The sequence below is a fragment of the Oryctolagus cuniculus genome, chromosome 5 (genome assembly GCF_051225735.1).
Source record: "Oryctolagus cuniculus isolate XC-2025 breed Fujian yellow rabbit chromosome 5, ASM5122573v1, whole genome shotgun sequence".
NCBI classification, from domain to species: domain Eukaryota; kingdom Metazoa; phylum Chordata; class Mammalia; order Lagomorpha; family Leporidae; genus Oryctolagus; species Oryctolagus cuniculus.
The window spans coordinates 122995411-123010162 of record NC_142871.1 but is presented as its reverse complement, the minus strand read 5'-3'; the positions used below and the strand labels follow the sequence as shown (position 1 = coordinate 123010162).

Genomic DNA, 14752 nt, shown 5'->3' with positions numbered 1-14752 from the left:
ATACTTGATTCTTTCATGACACACATTATCCATGAACTTTTTGAAGACCTCCTCATACAATACCCATGTGTGGCTCTCCAGATCTTAATTGTGGTTAAAATAAACTAAATTTTCCAAGTCAGTTCCTCAGTCATGCTAGTCACATTTCAGCTGCTCAGTAGTCACATGTTACTGGTGGCCACGATGTTGGGTAGTTTGATACAGAACACTTTAGAGCATTGCTAAAAGCTTAGTTGGACAGCATCAAGGGAGCTTGAAGGAACACTTTCCTGTGGCCTCTCAATGTTTCTTCCACATCTTCACAGTAAAAGATAAAAAGTTATGATTCCCAAACTCAATAATCTACTCTTGGACCAAGTGTCCTTGACAAGAGTAGTACAGAGAACACAGCTTTTGTTTTGTTCTTGTTTTTGTTTTTTTCCAGTTTTTACCTTGCTGCCTGGGTGTGCTCCAAGCTTCAGGCAAACCGCATCATCTCCACCAGCACTGCCCCCTGATCTAAAGAGAAAAGAGAAAGCATTAGCGTGGGTGATCCTGTGCCTGACTGGCAGACGGCCTGCCTAGCCCATGCAGGAGGTTAACAGGGCATTGCACACCATGCCTCCCAGGACCCTGGTCGGGGACTCAAGCACACTGAGAGCCACACATGACCTGACTACTGGCAGGTGGCAGGAGCCCCAAGCACTTTTCCCCAAACTCCACTTTCATTGAAGGGCCTTGTAATTGTCAACCAGGTAAACAGCTCCCGGGTATGGCCCAGACACATAAGGACCACCTGGAAGGCTACGTAGGCTACCTGACCCTCAAGCTGATTGGAGCATAGAAGTGCCAGTATCAGCTTTATCCTATAGAATTAGTGTTGCCCTGAACCAGTTACTCCCTCTTTGCCTGCCCTTTAAAAGTCTGTACCTGATTGTCAATAAATGGACATGTTCACTGAAACGTGTCTCTGGTGCTTCTTGTCGAAGAATGCTGTAGCCCCATGATGCCGACAATGTGGGCTTCACCGGACAAGCCCACACATCAGATGCAGGGTAAGAACTATCATACATAAAGCCTATTTTTTCAGCTGTGATCTTTCCTAGGGGGTTCTAAAAATGCATGGAAAATAGGCTATATGAAATATGTTACTTTGTATCTGCTTTTTCTTTAAAGGTTCTTGGTGACCCCAGAAACCTTTTCTTCAATGCATTTTTTCTTTTTTTTTTTTTAAGATTTATTTTATTTATTTGAAAGAGTTACAGAGAGAGGTAGAGACAGAGAGAGGTCTTCCATCTTCTGTTTCACTCCCCAGATGGCTGCAATGGCTGGAGCTGCGCCGCTCCAAAGCCAGGAGCCAGGAGCTTCTTCCAGGTCTGCCACGGGGATGCAGGGATCCAAGGACGTAGGCCATCTTCTACTGCTTTCTCAGGCCATAGCAGAGAGCTGGATCCAAAGAGAAGCAGCCTGGACTAGAACCGGCGCCCATTTGGGATGCCGGCGCTTCAGGCCAGGGCCACATCGCCCACCCCAATGCATCTTTTCTTATCACCATGCAGAAACCAGGCACTGAGGTCTTTTACCTGGCTTCCTTGACTCTTATGAGGGTGACACGATATTTGAATGGGTGTTGAAGTTGGTGTCTCTGTGGAAGATTGCTTGAGGGTCTTAGCCATTATCTTGCTTTATCTCTTTCTAGAGTTGTGTTAGAATTTGACTTAAGGGGCTGGTGCTGTGATGAAGTAGTTTAAGTCTCCACCTGCAGTGCCAGCATCCCATATGGGTACCAGCTCATATCCAGGCTGCTCCTCTTCTGATCTAGCTCCCTGCTAACAGCCTGGAAAAGCAGTGGAAGACAGCCCAAGTCCTTGGGTCCCTGCACCTTCATGGGAGACCTGGAAGAAGCTCCTGGCTCCTGGCTTTGGATTGGCCCAGCTCTGGCTGTTGCGGCCATTTGGGGAGTGAACCAGCCTTTCTCTTTGTCTCTGTCTCTGTCTCTGTCTCTGTCTCTCTCTCTGTCTGTAACTCTACCTCTCAACTCAATAAATAAAATCTTTAAAAAATGAATTTGACTTCTGATTCATATTAGCTTATCACAAAAATATGTTCCTGGGTTAATGACCACTGATGTGCAAATGGATGAATCCCAGCCTCAAGGTGATAAAAGTACATTTTTACAGAAATTGAATTATCTGCCTCCAAGGCATTTCCCTGGCCAGAGGATGTCAGGAAATACTTTGTGTGTGCGTGTAGTGTGTGCGTGCACAGAGCAATCATAAATTCCACGTCACTTTGCATTTAGTAGATATAAAGCCCATAGCATTTTCGTCACTTCTCTTCTATGACGGAAGGGTCCTGATAATTCAAACATTCTCAGAATCCTTGTGTCCTTCCCACAGATGAGCAACTGCTGCTGTCATTAGAGTTTGGCCTGTTTATATCACACCTCCTTCTGTGACAGCTGGAGACCAGTGATGCCTGACCTACAGCTGTGTCGGCGTGAGCTTCTGTGGGAAGGCTTGGCTATGGTGGGAGTCCCCCCACACACTTCCTTGAATTCATTTAAGTGAATTCATTCCTGATAATCCCTGTCCTTCAGTTTACAGTGAACAATCATAGAATTTGCTGTATGCCTCTGGAGACAGCTCTCCGTTATCTCCCTATTCTTTAAGTTATGTATTTATGGAATTCAAGTATCATTTATTATGTCAACAGCTGTCTCCTTATCAACAGTGGTGCTTAGTTGGAACTGCTCACACCTATACTTCCCAGCATTTTTAGCTACAACCTAATCTTAGGCACAGTTGAACTCTGGGTTGCTTTTCTGGGTTCAGTATTTATGGGCTTATGTTTCTTCCTCTATAAATAGAATTCCCAAGAGAGCCGTCTCTCTTCTCTCTGTCTTGGGTTCACATGCCCACATGTGCACAGATATACCACACACACACATGCACACATGCATCAATGGAAAGAGCAGGTCTCCACAAAGGAGCTGTAACATATCATGACAAATAGAATTAGGTAAAGGAATATAAAACTTTGGTTCTATTTAATTCTCATTTTTTTTTTGAAACATTTTTCATGGAGATCTTCCTTTTGAGCCACTTGCCTTGGAAAAAAGATGTGTGATTTGTATGTATGTGTTACTTTAGACACACAGATACAGAAGACAGTGGGACAAATATGTGGAAATACAGAAAAGATAACCTATTACACAACTAGAAAAATGTTACAAGGTTTTGTTGATTTTAGGAGCCAGGAAAACTTCTTCTGGAAGAACACGGATTATTCAGAATCTCAGTGGACATCTATACATGTGAGCACAATAGTGTTAAATGTGTATCTTATAATTTAGCATGTTTCCCCATATTTATCATAATAGTGAGAAGGGATATGGATGAATTAGGTTTGTTCTCAGGTTTATCCCCTATCTTTGAGGACTTGTGCAAGATTAAAAACCTTGAACTTGGTTTCCTCATTTATAAAGTAAGAGATAAAATAAGGGGAGCTCAGTTCCATTCACATTCAGAGTCTACTATATGTCTATTTCCCACTTTGTAGACTGATAATTTAATTGTTCTTTCGTTAATGTCACCCAGTTACCAAATTTAAGCCTGGAAATAATGAAAACTTTTACTGATTTTTATTTTGTTTTCTCCTCAAACTGATCATTACATTGCTAAATATCTCTTGAGAAGGCCCAAGAACTATAGAAAATTCAGCCCTGAAATTCAGAATACAGGAAAGACTTTATTTATTTATTTATTTTTATTTAATTAAGTTATACAAATTCCATGTATGTCATGTGTTCAGATTTAGGAACAGAGAGATGACTTTTAAGAATCCTAGTTTATGTCTGGAAGATACAAAAATGATTATTCAATTAGTTACCCTCCCTGGGACACTTGAGCAGTCACTAAACTTTTACTTGTTCCACCACTATTTTTATTGAGGGCTTCCAGATCTGCAGACCTTCTCACACTGTTCACTGACCTGTGAAAGTACTTCAGAAAGTTCATGGAAAATGGAATTCAGACAAGTTCATTTTGATACATAAAAAATTTGAAATCCATGCAAAATTTTTCATAATGCATATTTTCCAGAAAATTTTTGAAGACCCTTTGTATACATATATTTCAGTTTTTTTGCATCAAAATAAATATTTTTTAATTCCACTTCACAAACTTTCTGGAGCACCCTCCTAGTCCTGCAGGGACATCATGATTGTAGCTCCACAGATTATGAGAAACTCACAAAGCTATGAGCTCCAGACCCAATTTGCAAACACTGCTGGGTTATTGAGTCAATTTGTTCAAGAATCCCAACTTAATCTTTCCCGTGTTTCATTGAATGGATGCCTTTTCAGAGTATAATTTGTGACCCAGCTTTTATTCTGAACCTTTTTTATCACAAATTAAGACACACTTTGAATGAGTCTTGGTTCCTTAGCATTCATTATAACCTCAGCTTAACAGCATTTCTCTTGTTTTGGTTTTTCAGCATTGCTCAACCTTCCACTCCGTTAACAAGGATTCTGTTTTTCTGTCTACGTAGTCTGTGCTTTGTATCACAGAAAAGTTCATTCATCATGATTTGGTGTTCTTAGCTCATCACTCAATACATCTTCTGGCATCCTGGTAGAGTTTGTTTCTTGCAGAAGATGAACCCAGCCCGATTTGATTGTCAAAGGCCTAACTGCAAGCCTCACTGTTTGGCTCTCTGCAGTGCCCGTGTGACTGAGGTTTTCTCTGGTCACCAGGAGTTCCGTGCAACAGGACTTACCAGGAAGCCCTTGAAGGATGATTAAGAACATTCCAGAAAGAGTGCCGAATTCTCCCTTCCAGCCAAGCCTTCAGCTTAGCAATGAGGACCGAGCCCTTCCGGAATCCCTGGCTCAAGCCTACTTCTCATCTCCACACCTGACATTGATTAATTACAGTAGGTAAAAAGCAGAGTTGAGCTTCCTCTTGAATTGTTTGCTTTAGAAAAATATCTGAACAGCCTTCCAAAGAGGTGACAGTTATCTAACAAGAAGAAATGACAAGAGTTCTTTTACAACTTTTCTAAATGCTTTCATATGTATTGATTTGGTTATTTGGGCAAACTTATAAATTGATAATTACTTCGGTTTCACACTTGCAGAAAAAGAAAAGGGTAGACCTAAATTCTAAGGAAAAAGAATATATCAACTATTTCCCTAAATTTCTCTTCAAACAGAATCTAATATGTGCTGCGGACTGTGAGCCAGTTAGAATTCATAGCCTTTGACTTGATTTAAGTGAAGTCACAATTGCTGATTTGATCCCCATCAGAATTCCTTACCAATTGGCTTGCTCTTTTCAGAAGGAAGAATATATGTTTCTAATCAATCTTCCTAACAAATGTGAGCATTAGTATCTAATGAGACTGACAGCCAAAGGATGAAACACACATCACCAGGCCTGCTGTAAAGAATCTACAAAACGGACTCTGTGGGGTCTTTATTTGTGAATAGGAAAATTAAAGATGTTACAAACTCTTAATGGGTGATCTATTTTTAAATAAGGATAAAATAAATATATTATTTCTCATGCAATCCTGAGACAGAAACTTTCAGATCTACTGGAAAACATTGTTTATATGGCCATAGCACGTTAATAGCACATTTTTTATAATTTCCAAAGAGCAAAAAGCAAATTTTTCAATCATATTTCCCAAATGATTCTTCTAGAACCTGGGATTCCACCTATTCTAAAACACCATGCCAATGCATTCTCAAAAAATTCAAGGCTGCACACTGAGGACAGAATGAAGAACAAACTCATTCTCAAAGCTTTTTGGACTTCCCACACTTTACTCTCAAATATTTTTTTCTGCTAAGTTTCCAGACAAACCAGGATTTTCTAGGTTAAAAGTAAAATGTTGCTTCAAAAGATTGATATATTTTTTGAGTTTTAGTAGACATGACCAAAGTGCCCTGCCTCTTTGTAGCCATTTACTCTCCCTGATAAAGGGTAGAATTGTCTGTTTGATCAGACTCCGACACCCTCTTCATGTTGCCCAACTTATAGGCAAAAGTTTTATCTTATAGTAATATTCATGTCCTTGATTATTAGTAAGGCTAGTTCACATTCTTCAAATCTTTATTGACTATATGTTTTTGAGTTTGACTTGTTTAAATCATTGTTCTAAGTATTTCTATTGGAATATTCATCTGCTTCTTAAGAATTAATCCTTAGGAGACCTTTATATGCAATGGTTATTAGCTCCTTGTCATTTGTGCCATAAATATTTGCTCATGTCTTTCATCTTTTAACCTTTTTTTTAACTTTTATTTAATAAATATAAATTTCCAAAGTACAGCATTTGGATTACAGTTGCTCCCCCCCCCATAACTTCCCTCCCACCCACAACCTTCCCATCTCCCGCTCCCTCTCCCATTCCATTCACATCAAGATTCATTTTCAAACCTTGTTTGTTGTTTTCCTCTGCACAAAAGATTTGAATGTTCAGGAAATATCATCTGTCAATCTTTTCCATAACATTTTAAATGAGATTTTGCTAAGGATTTTTTTTTCTACATAAACATTGTAAAATTTTTTTTCTATGTTTTTTCCTAATACATTTTTAGTTTTAAAAATAATTTTAGGCCAGCGCTGTGGCTCAATAGGCTAATCCTCCACCTGCAGCACTGGTACCCAGGGTTCTAGTCCCGGTCAGGGCACCAGATTCTGTCTTGTTTCCCCTCTTCCAGGCCAGCTCTCTGCTGTGGCCCCAGAGCGCAGTGGAGGATGGCCTGGGTCCTTGGGTCCTGCACCCGCATGGGAGACCAGGAGAAGCACCTGGCTCCTGGCTTTGGATTGGCTTGGTGCACCGGCCGCTGCGCACTGGCTGCAGTGGCCATTGGAGGGTGAACCAACGGTAAAAGGAAGACTTTTCCCTCTGTCTCTCTCTCTCACTGTCCACTCTGCCTGTCAACAAAAAAATCTTTAATATATTTAAATCTTCAGTCCTTCAGGAGTTAGCTTTTGGTGAAAAAAGATTTACTTTCATTTCCTCAAAGTGAATAGACAGTTGGGCCAACCGTATTTGTTGACTAAACCGTTCCTTATCAAGACCACCTTGGCAATTGTTCATCAGTTTTAAAGACCACCCTTTCATATACTAAAATTCTGATAATTTATTTAAAAACTCTGTTGCTATTTGTGCCTTTCTTTTACTAATTATTTACTTTATTCATGTCTTATTCAACAACATAGAAGGGGGTTATATGCCTAAGAAACTTATGGCATTAAGTGTCATATTAGAAATATTTAGCCTGATTCTCTAAGGGACTGAGTATAGGTACACCCTCAGGTAGGCTAAAGTACAAACACAAGGGTGAAAGAGTTTCATGGGAATTATAATTTATTTAACACACACTCGCCTTGCCCCAAAAAGAGCTGTCCTAACATTACAAATGTATAATAAATGTCTGCTTATGCCTAAATGATAAAGCAACTCCTCTGGTCAGCCTTCTAGACTTTTATTTTATGGTAAATAAGTCAATGATAAATTTTCTTAAAGTCTTTATTGAACGTCTTCATCTTTTATTTTTATCTAAAACAAACAAAACTCTAGAGTTTCCAAGATTGAGAGTCTTCAGAGACTAAAAGCTGACATTTGCACTGAAGAGCCAGAGACACCATGAAGAATTCATAATTCTCAACCACAAGACTTAACTTACCCTGCAAATGTTCACCTCTTTGCTTTCTATGTATTTAACGAGCTGCACAAAAAGAATTAGTGGTATCTGTAACTCTATGAAATGTTGATATGTTTTCTATCTCTAATTTTTTAAAGATTTATTTATTTATTCAAAAGTCAGAGTTACACAGAGAGAAAAGAGGCAGAGAGAGAGAGAGAGGTCCTCCATCCGCTGGTTCACTCCCCAACTGGCTGCAATGGCCTGAACTGTGCCTATCCGAAGCCAGGAGCCAGGCGCCTCCTCCAGGTCGCCCACGTGGATGCAGGGAGCCAAGGACATGGGCCATCCTCTACTGCTTTCCCAGGGCATAGCAGAGAGCTGGATCAGAAGTGGAGCAGCTGGGTCTCGAACCAGCACCCATATGAGATGCCAGCGCTTCAGGCCAGGGTGTTAACTCACTGCTCCACAGCGCCGGGCCCCCTACCTCTAATATTAATTCCTATGGATTTTCATTCTCAACATGCCAGAGCCTTGATTTCCATCATCCATTGAATAGGAAATTCTATGAGGTTATAGGTAGCTTACTGGAGAGGGAGTATGGTAAGAGATCTTATCTCCCTACTGGATTTTTTTTTTCTTTTGACAGGCAGAGTTAGACAAGGAGAGAGAGAAAGAGACAGAGAGAAAGGTCTTCCTTCCTTTCACCCCCTAAATGGCCACCACGGCCAACACGCTGCGCAGATCCGAAGCCAGGAGCCAAGTCCTTTCTCCTGATCTCCCAGGCAGGTGCAGGGCCCAAGCACTTGGGCCTTCTCCACTGTCTTACTGGGCCACAGCAGAGAGCTGGACTGGAAGAGGAGCAACCGGGACAGAATCCAATGCCCGAACCGGGACTAGAACCTGGGGTGCCGGTGCCACAGGCAGAGGATTAGCCTAGTGAGCTGCAGCACTGGCCCCCTACTGGTTTTGTGCTGTATAGCTGAGGAATTGAACAAGGCTAGGACAGAGTATATTTCAGATTATAATGCTACAGACCTTTTACACTATCTCTACAGGTTCCTAACTTATTTTACAACTCTTAAAACCATATATCTATCCATCCAGTACTGTAGAAACCTTGACATCATGTGAGCACTTGATATGCTAAGACAAAGACTGCATAGGCAAAATTCTAAGTGTCTCCACTCCTATGTAACTATGACTATTCCTTATCAAACAGCGTTAAAAGGAGAACCAGTGGCAGGCATTTGGCCTAGAGGTTTTATATCAGAATACTTGGGTTCAATGCCCAGTCTGGCTCCTGACTCTAGCTTCCTGCTAATGGAGACCCTGGGTGGCAGCAGTGATGACTAATGTAATTGGGTTCTTGCCATCCATGTGGGAGACTAGATTGAGTTTCCAGCTCTCAGTTTCAGCCCCTAAACACCAGGGACTGTTGTGAGCATTTAGAGAGTAATCCAGGGTGTCACTCCACCCCCACCCCCGTCCTGCTTCTCTGTTAAATAAATAAATAAATAAATGCTTTAAAAAGAACAAGAACTGGACAGAATCGTTTGAAAGTTTCAAATACATAGGTTTATACTGGGTGGTCTACGTGGCACATGGTTTCCTAAGGCTGACCTTAAGCAAAACAGTGTTTACAGTGACATTTGTCATGGGGTGCCCCTTCTCTTTTCACTTCTGTGATTCTCCCATCACCGCTATCCCTTAGATCCCCACTACCCTCCTGTCTCTTCAAGTTTTCACTTGCTCCCAACCAAAGCACTAAAATAATTCACTTATACCCTAGTTTGAATGAACGTGCTTGTTTATTTTTTCCTGAGAGGAAATTAGAATTTTGTTCATTTAGGATGAAAGACACCAGAGGGCATATTTAAGTGAAAATACAGTGCTCAGGGTAGGCATTCTCGGTAGCAGTTAAGATGCTGCTTGGGTCACCTACATTCATATCAGAGTGCCTGCCCAGTTCCACTCGAAATCCCAGTCTCCTGCACCCTAGAATGCAGCAGGTGATGGCTCAAGTAGTTAGCTACCTGCAACCCATGTAGGAGACCTAGACTGAGTTCCTGGCTACTAGCTTTGGAATGCTCAGTCCCAGCTGTTATGGAAATTTAGAAAGTGAAACCAGTAAATGGCAGATCTCTGACTCTTTGTCTTTCAAATAAATGAACCAGAATGTTAAAATAAGCAAATAAAGAGTCCCAAGGGTTAAGCCTTTAAAAAGAAATGAAAGTATGATGTTACCCTTGTGGTCAACCCTTTAAGACATAGGTCCTCTAATGAGCACTCTGTTTTTAAGAAATTTACTGCCTTTGTGGAGACACAAGACATAGGAGACATTCAGCAACAATTCACATTAGTTTGTGACTATATTTGAAATGAGAATGGTTTGCAAGTCAAACTTGTAAGACTCAACATACACACATTGCGATTTTCAGTGCTCATGTTTATTGCTACCATTTTACAAATGAAGTAATCAGAACAAGAAAAGTCAAATAATTTGCTCAGGATTTAATACTTATCAGTGATATTGGTAAGTGGTTTATGTGGTCATCATTACAACATTGTTTTTTATGTGGAAAAGAGCATAATAAAAAGCTTGTGCTAATAGTCTGACAAAACACAGAATATATTCCTTTTTGTTGCTTTGTCCTCTGTCATCTGCAGCCTCTATGTGTAACTATCAAGTTAGCTTAATGGGTATCACTATGAAAAAGACAAGGTCACCACTTCTCCACACCTCTCCCAAACAACCTTCTTTCCTTGCCTCTTTCAGTATTTTTTATCATTTAATCTCCAGCGTTGGTGGATTACACAGGGTATCAAGTTTATATGAAAGAATTTTTCATAAAAAAGAAGAAATTCATGACTTTCCGAGGCCTGTTGGTCATAAAATACAGGGTATCATTTCAATTTTAATTGTGGAAAGAGTAAGGGAATGGTTATGAGACTTAATCTGGTGACTGTTTGGAGTTCAAGGAGAGGGGTAAGCTGAGCATACTGGTTCAGATAAAGATTAAACCAATTTATCTTAAAATGAAAACAAGGTTAATCCTCTTAAACACCATTTTATTTTAAGAGATTGATTTGGTTAACATGTTACTAATTAATGGAAATCATGTGATTGACATTTTTAACAAGCATCCTTGTTGGAGCCAGTCAATATTTCTCTCAGGCACAGTGGAAGAATAAGGGTTGCTGTGTTACCATCAGGAGACAGAGGAGTGTGATTCAACTCAGAGAACCTGGAGTTCAGGACTCAGCACACCACTTCAAGTTAATCAGATAGCTAGGAACTGAACTCTATTATTTTCCCTCATTCTTTTTTCCATATCTGTCCTTTTTTTTTTAAAGCCTTCTTCAGGAAATAAGATATTAAGGCCCAAATTTTTTCCTGCCTGGAGAAAAAGCCATCTCAAATTAACAGCTGTTCCAAAGAATCAGACTGCAGCCATCAGGGCTTACCTGGTGATGGCTCTGTGACACCACAGCCCGAGGGAGCCTTTCTTCCAAGAAACTTGTGGCTCAACCACTTCTGCTGTTCAGAGAGACAACACTGGTTCTAGACCGGGACCTCCGCAACTCCCAGGCACCAACACAGGTCCGCTGATTCATCAGCAACTTCTGGCCCACATTAACTGCCCTTGCAGGCACACAAGCACAGGACACACCCCCTTCAAGAAGGAAGAGAGAAATACTTTTCTGCTAACTCTCCCTCCCACTTTAGAGGCCATACCAGGTCTGGTAAGAGGAAGGAGTTCACAGACCAAAAGGTGTGGATTCTCCCAGCAGACAGGTGCCTCAATTCACAGAAAAAAAGTAGGAAGAAAATGCTTTAGGTAAACAGGGAACACCTCTGCCCTAGATTAGTTTGCCACAATGTGCCGTTCTATGGAGCTCTCCTTTCCAGCCTCTGGACATTCTGGGTCACACACCGTAAAGCTTAAGGAATGTAACCTTTCATGTGAAATTCCTTTGAGGGGAGGTGGGTAATTGCACTGGGGTGGGGTGCAGATAAATTTTATTTTTTTCTTTTTTAACTTTACCACTCAGGCTGATGAGTCAACTTTCTACTTCTGTGTGTGATGGTATGGAATGGATGTTGGCCAGAGAGGGCCGCAGGGTATAGGCTGAGGGCGAATGTTTTCAGCTGTTCTTTGTCTCTAAAAAAATCTCAAGTGAAACCTGATGAACGTCTTTAATAAAGATTGATTTCCTTCCTCAGAGGCCATCCAATTTGAAAACTAAGAAGGGTCAAATCTCTTATGTGTTACATCTGTAAGTGTTGGTCAAAGAAACTACAGATGCTGACAGCCATGTGTATTCTGCAACGCAAAAATGAGGGGGCGATGATTTGCTCACTCTAGAAAATGCCCCCAAAAGGAAAGGAAAAGCTGTCTCTGAATTCAATTAATTTCTTAATTTTCCTTGGCTTCCTTGGAGTACTCCATATTCTGCAAATGACTACAGTAGCTTAGAATGCAAACACATGAAACAAAATGGTATTAGACTAGAAATAAGTAAACATGAACTATGAAAGCTCTATATAAACTCTATGAACTACAGAAAGGGAAATTATAAAACTAGAGAATCAATTTTAAAAACTAACACAAATAACAACCTGTGACATTATCATGTTTTATAAATTTGAAACTTGAGGCCGGCACTGTGGCACAGCAGGTTAAAGCCCTGGCCTAAAGCACTGACATTCCATATGGGCGCTGGTTCTGGTCCCGGCTGCTCCTCTTGGGATCCAGCTCTCTGCTATGGCCTGGGATAGCACTAAAAGATTGCCCAAGTCCTTGGGCCCCTGCACCCACATGGGAGATCCGGAGTAATCTCCTGGCTCCTGGCTTCAGATCAGTGCAGCTTAGCTGTTGCGGCCAACTGGGGAATGAACCAGCAGATGGAAGACCTCTCTCTCTGTCTCTACCTCTCTCTGTAATTCTTTCAAATAAATAAAATAAATCTTAAAAAACAAATAAATAAATTTGGAACTTAACACAATGGAAAAAGACTTCCTGGAAGTTAAAAAAAGGGAGGAGGGGGGTAGTTGGTCAGGCACGTTATTCTCATTAGCAGATAAGAGGAAGCATCATCTTCCCAGGGTATTGGAAATGGTCTTTGGGGCAGTACGTTCTAACAGAAATGCCTTTTTTAGAATTAACAATATTTCCGATGACATTTGGGCCACTAATTTCATTTTGAAGACTTTAACCACCATGCAAGCATAAACCCACTCATGACTCTTGTTTCCCATACCAGGTGAATCACTTGATCCATACCATAGCTATTCATCATCAAGTCCACATCTAGCCCCAGAAAAAACATTGTCAAGAGAAAGGGGCCGACCTGAGAACCTTTCATTGTTCCTTTGTCCCCTACCATTCAGTGTGAAATATAGCTGATCTCATAATTTAGTCAAGTTAATTCCACTTTCCTCATGTGCTTCTTCTGCAGGGCCTTGCCTTTTTCAGAATACTGTAGGTGGAGACCAAATTTCCATTCAACACAGAGGTGAAGGACTTCTAGAAGTACATACTCTCATCCAGCTCCTCCAATCCAGTGAGACCAGTGACCCCATCTTTTCAGTTCAGCATTGCCCTTTTCCTATTGTTTGTGTTAAGATGCAGCTGCTTGTAGGAGTAAAAAAAAATCACAGACATCTTAGTAGGAAAGGGTTTATATGTGGGTCTAGTAATCTAGAGATTATTTGGGCAGGAAAGTGACTATAAAATTGGGTAGGTGCAGTAAAGGAAGCCATGGAAGGACAAATAGAATGACCAGGTGGTGTGGAGCAGAAGGTGACAAAGGCTGAGGCTCAGATGCAAGTTCTTTTTCTTACCTTCAGCCCATGGTGTCACTAAGCCCAGTAATTCCCTAGGGACCAGCACATGGCCCTCAGAACCAAAGAAAATCCTACAGTTTCTTGTTAGACCAAAGATGTTTTAGCAAATACAATAAAATTGGACAAGTAGTAAACATCAGTGATTTCATGTGTCCATTGGTTTTGAAGAAAATCAGAATCCAAAAAATGAATACATTTATAGTTTTTTTAATTCCATATTTGATAGGAGATTATATTATGTCCAACATTGAGGTTATTTCAAAAATTGGGTGTGTTTCTGAAACCTGTGACTCACCAATAAGCCATTCACTCACAGCTTTTAGTTTCCTTCTCTGAATCTGCTATCACATCTGTGGTGAACACTTCTGGTTGGGTTGTGGGGCTCCTGGTCCCTGCGAAGGACAAAACAAAAGGAAGCATATGGGTTTGGGCGTTTGCAACTGCATTGGGATATCATTATATTATGAACCTAGCACAAAGCTAACTGTCCTTGAGGGCAGAAATGAATTAAGATTTGCCCCTCTAGATTGATTGTTATTCACCATCTACTGCAAAATATCACAGGGTAGCCTATAAAGCACAAAGAAGCTATTTACCTGATCACACAAATCCAGCTAAACAAATGCATTTGGGTCCATCTGGCTACTTTACATTTCTTTTTCTAGAAGGCTCCACTCTAGAGACAGCATTCCACAAATGCAGAAATCAAGAAGAAAAGCCTGGAGCTAAGGAAAACTTCCAATCCTTTTAACTTCATCTGTTTGTTTATATTAATTTTTAAACAGATTGATGGCTTGGTTTCCCTGCAAAGGAACAGAGTCGCAGGAATACGCAGCAGCAAACCTGAGTTCTGGGAGGAAGGAGATGGCAGAAAGAATCATGCTATTAGAACTAGTTATCTAAAATCATAATGTCGTGAAACAAACCAGGCACAGAGAGACAGGTATGGCATGATGTTACTCGTAAGTGGGATCTAAAACAGCTGACCTCAGAGAAGTTGAGGGCAGAATCATGGTGAACAGAGACTCGAGAGGATAGTAGAGGTGAAGACATAAAGGAAGTAGCTAAAGGAAACTCAGTAGTAATCAACTGGGAATGAGAAGTCCTAGTGTTCTATTACACAGTAGGGTAACTAAAGACATCATGTTTAAAAAAAAAGCCAGAAGAAATAATTTTTTATGCTTTCATCATAAATAAATTATAAGTGTTTAAGAGATAGATATATTTACTCTGATTGGACTCTATATAATGTATACATG

The 14752-nt window shown here is 40.6% G+C and overlaps 1 protein-coding gene across 1 annotated transcript in view; it reads right to left on the bottom strand.

The window, feature by feature from the left end:
* The window catches only part of ADGRF1 (adhesion G protein-coupled receptor F1), a 36821-nt gene extending 25317 nt beyond the window's left edge, over nt 1-11504 (bottom strand). Inside the window, exons 1-2 of the mRNA XM_008263018.5 lie at nt 11111-11504; nt 432-498 (exon numbers count right to left, since the gene is read on the bottom strand). The gene's annotated coding sequence lies outside the window, so the exon portion shown is untranslated. The remainder of the gene's footprint in view (nt 1-431; nt 499-11110) is intronic.
* Between the last annotated feature and the right edge of the window lie 3248 nt (nt 11505-14752).